This window comes from Phoca vitulina, unplaced genomic scaffold, assembly GCF_004348235.1.
Source record: "Phoca vitulina isolate PV1807 unplaced genomic scaffold, GSC_HSeal_1.0 scaffold11, whole genome shotgun sequence".
NCBI classification, from domain to species: Eukaryota; Metazoa; Chordata; class Mammalia; order Carnivora; family Phocidae; genus Phoca; species Phoca vitulina.
Genome location: NW_022589714.1, coordinates 14,809,525 through 14,814,137, shown reverse-complemented (window position 1 = coordinate 14,814,137; position 4,613 = coordinate 14,809,525). Strand labels below are relative to the sequence as shown.

The 4,613-nt window shown below is 38.2% G+C and overlaps 1 pseudogene; it reads left to right on the top strand.

Annotated features, from left to right (window-relative positions):
• The first annotated feature begins 3,197 nt into the window (after nt 1-3,197).
• LOC116635933 lies at nt 3,198-3,358 on the top strand (annotated as a pseudogene).
• The last annotated feature ends 1,255 nt before the right edge of the window (nt 3,359-4,613 follow it).

The window sequence follows — 4,613 nt, the reverse complement described above, 5'->3', positions numbered from 1 at the left end:
AGTCTATTTTTGTGTGTGGTGTAAGGAAATGGTCCAGTTTCATTCTTCTGCATGTGGCTGTCCAATTATCCCAACACCATTTGTTGAAGAGACTCTTTTTTCCATTGGACATTCTTTCCTGCTTTGTCAAAGATTAGTTGACCATAGAGTTGAGGGTCCATTTCTGGGCTCTCTATTCTGTTCCATTGATCTATGTGTCTGTTTTTGTGGCAGTACCATACTGTCTTGATGGTGACAGCTTTGTAACAGAGCTTGAAGTCCAGAATTGTGATGCCACCAGCTTTGCTTTGCTTTTTCAACATTCTTCTGGCTATTCAGGGTCTTTTCTGGTTGCAAACAAATTTTAGGATTATTTGTTCCATTTCTTTGAAAAAAGTGGATGGTATTTTGATAGAGATTGCATTAAATGTGTAGATTGCTCTAGGTAGCATTGACATCTTCACAATATTTTTTCTTCCAATCCATGAGCATGGAATGTTTTTCCATTTCTTTGTGTCTTCCTCAATTTCTTTCATGAGTATTTTATAGTTTTTTGAGTACAGATCCTTTGCCTCTTTGGTTAGATTTATTCCTAGGTATCTTATGGTTTTGGGTGCAATTGTAAATGGGATCGACTCCTTAATTTCTCTTTCTTCTGTCTTGTTGTTGGTGTATAGGAATGCCACTGATTTCTGTGCATTGATTTTATATCCTGCCGCTTTGCTGAATTCCTGTATGAGTTCTAGCAGTTTTGGGGTGGAGTCTTTTGGGTTTTCCACATCAAGTATCATATCATCTGCAAAGAGTGAGAGTTTGGCTTCTTCTTTGCCGATTTGGATGCCTTTTCTTTCTTTTTGTTGTCTGATTGCTGTGGCTAGGACTTCTAGTACTATGTTGAATAGCAGTGGTGATAGTGGACATCCCTGCTGTGTTCCTGACCTTAGGGGGAAAGCTCTCAGTTTTTCCCCATTGAGAATGATATTTGTTGTGGGTTTTTCATAGATGGCTTTTATGATATTGAGGTATGTACTCTCTGTCCCTATACTCTGAAGAGTTTTGATCAAGAAAGGATGCTGTACTTTGTCAAATGCTTTTTCTGCCTCTATTGAGAGGATCATATGGTTCTTGTTCTTTCTTTTATGAATGTATTGTATCACATTGATTGATTTGCGGATGCTGAACCAACCTTGCAGCCCAGGAATAAATCCCACTTGGTCGTGGTGCATAATCCTTTTAATGTAATGTTATATCCTATTAGCTAGTATTTTGGTGAGAATTTTTGCATCCATGTTCATCAGGGATATTGGTCTGTAATTCTCCTTTTTGATGGGGTCTTTGTCTAGTTTTGGGATCAAGGTAATTGTGGCCTAGTAAAATGAGTTTGGAAGTTTTCCTTCTATTTCTATTTTTTGGAACAGTTTCAGAAGGATAGGTATTAATTCTTCTTTAAATGTTTGGTAGAATTCCCCTGGAAAGCCATCTGGCCCTGGGCTCTTGTTTGTTGGGAGATTTTTGACGACTGCTTCAATTTCCTTAGTGGTTATAGGTCTGTTCAGGTTTTTTATTTCTTCCTGGTTCAGTGAGAAATGATTGATTTTTTTAAAAGATGACTGAAAAGAAGTTGTTAAGAAGAATTGCAGGACTGCATTGACTTACAAAGGAGCAAAGAAAACGTATCTACCCTTCCTCGCAAGTCCTCGACTCATAGTGCAAGAGAGTGAGAGCTTAACCTTGTGTTAGTGGCATCTCAATATCTTGTAATACAAGAGACTTTTCTGTTACTCTTCTCTTTTGAATCACTGCTTAGTCATTCAAATTTTCTCCCTCTCCATGCTCACCCTCAGGATGGCTCTGGGTTAAAGCAAGACAAATTGCAGGTTTATACATGACTTCACTGTGAAGGAGGGACAAAAACAGTCCAAACACATCAGTCCTTGTATTGGCCTCTGTCTTTCGGGATCTCTGCTCTCCACTGTGCTCTCTCTAGTCAGCCTGGTCTTTGGACACCCTGCTGGCCTCCAGACAGCTGGTGTTCTCCTGTTTGCACATTCTTTTTTTTTTTTTTTTAAGATTTTATTTATTTATTTGACAGAGAGAGACACAGCGAGAGAGGGAGCACAAGCAGGGGAAGTGGGAGAGGGAGAAGCAGGCTTCCCGCAGAGCAGGGAGCCCAAAGCGGGGCTCGATCCCAGGATCCTGGGATCATGATCTGCGCGGAAGGCAGACGCTTAATGACTTAGCCACCCAGGCGCCCCTCCTGTTTGCACATTCTTGATGATCCAATCCTACTTTAGCCTTCACTTGCTCTGTGGGTCTCTAATGAGGTCTGCTTCTAACTTCTTTGGAGTCCCTGCCTTGACAAGTCTGCTTTTCTCTAGTCCTTATGAAACATCTTTTGCCTGTATTATGATAAGCCCCTCTAGCAAGTTCATCAGCCAAACTCTTAAATATATTCCATTTCCCTCAAAGAGCATGTCAGAATTTTGGGGTCTCTCCTATGATACCAGAGTCCAAATTCAGCTCGAGAACTCCCAGTCAGCTTGTCTGTGCAAACATCTTCTTCTGCTTCGGCTACTCTGATGTGCACCACTACTATCCCCCACACTGACATATTGTTTGAGAACACACACCAAGGCAGTCTTTTTCTAGGGTTCCAAAAAGGGACTGACCTAATATTCCTCTGCCTTAAGTCTTTCTCTTAAACTAAACAACACAATTCATTCCCTAAGATTTGGGCCCAATAGTCTGAAGTCTTACCGTGTATTTGATCTCCATTTTCCCCTTCCCACAATCCCCTGGGAGAAGCAGTTGGCTTTCTACTTTCTCTTCCTTTCCGAGTGGAACTTTGTCTGCATCTGACCCTTCCTTTTCCAGAAAGAAGACAGCTTGTCTCAGCTTTAATGGCAAAAAGTTATCCTTTCTTTACAATGGGAAAAATTTGTGATCTGAACTAAAGATCGTCATAAAGAAACTGTGAAATTACTTGGACCTGGGAATTATAAAAGACAAAAATTTATGACCTCATTATCTTAATGTTATCCTTACTTTTTCCAGTTTTGAAAGTCAAGAAACAAATCACACTCGTACTTGGCACCTAACCTGATTGTAGAAGAAATCTTCCTATAGCCAGGACAAAATTATTTGTGAGAAATACAGTAGACATATAAATTATTTACAAGTAACCATAAAACCTTAAGATTCAGAAGTAATACCTAGTCATCGCTTCTCGGCCTTTTGGCTAAGATCAAGTGTAGAAGTAATACCTAGTCAAAAAACTATTCAGTTGCTTAATATGACAAAACAAAATTAGGAATTTGGCCATCTTTTATTCCAATTAGCTGGCATAAATGCCTTCAGCTGTGTCCTAGATAAGCTCTATTGGCTACATAAAGAAATGAAGAAAAGTTCAAAATCTGCATTATTATACATGCCAATTTAACATTTGGACAGAGAAATATATGCACAGCCACAAACTATCACATTTTGTAACTATTTATAAAATAAAACGTTAGTAGCTCAAGGAAGAGTAATGAGTTGTACTACTGAGAAATCATTTAAAATAACAAAATTCTTAACTTCTTTCAACGCTGAAAAGATTAACCCAATAAAGGAAATTACTTAACTCTCAAGAACTGATTATAGCTTTTGTCTGCACAGCCTGGTGTCTATCGATTCCACCTTTACATTTCTAAATAAAATTTTCATGTTTCTTTTTCTGCTTTATTTTGTCCTAAGATGTATAATGTATATATAACATGGTTTTAAATACAAATAGGCTTTTATTGTCATAGATAATTTCTCTTTTTGAGATGCCAAAAGATCCACCTTTTATTATCCCTTCAAATAATGCCTATTTCACATCCACTCTGTGGAAAGTGTAGTGTTACAGGCTAGAGATATAAAGATGATTAAGACACAATGAGTATTACTATGTAGTTATGGAAATAGGAAATAAAATTATAAAACATTTTTAATATAAAAGAGCTAAAGCCAAATGACATACACATGAAAACTTCTACTGATGAATGCTCTAATAAACACCGGTGCAGTGTTCCAACGCAGAGCAGAGGGCATTGGATTATGGAGGAGAGAAGTCAATGGGTCTATGTTCCTTGCCTTGAAGTCAACAGGTCCATGTTCCATCCTGTAAGTTACTGGATAGAAGAATTTGGGCAAGTCACTTAACATCTATGGGTCTGTTTGCTTGTCTACAAAATGGAATAGTAACACTCATTAGGGTTGATGCAGGGACTAAATTAGATGCCAACGTTAAAGTCTTATCACAGTGACTGGCATAGAGACATCATTTCTCTTTCCAACGACCTCATGCAGGTTATGTTTTCCAGTTCTTTTCCCCAGAGCTGTATTTGGTCCTCTGAATTTGCTCATTTTCTTTGAGAGCACTGTGTAACTCATTTGTCTTAGAATATATTTCTTGTTGTATGGGCATTGAGAAGAAAGACCAAAAAGAACAGAAGAGGGTGGACTATGGAGAATCAGTAGGTTTATGACTGAGAATCTCTATTCCAGAATCACACACAACATATCACAATGTTTTTCTATAATCCATAATAATGTAAGAACCACACACATAATTTTTTACTTTACCTTATTTCATGGTGCCTCTATGGGTT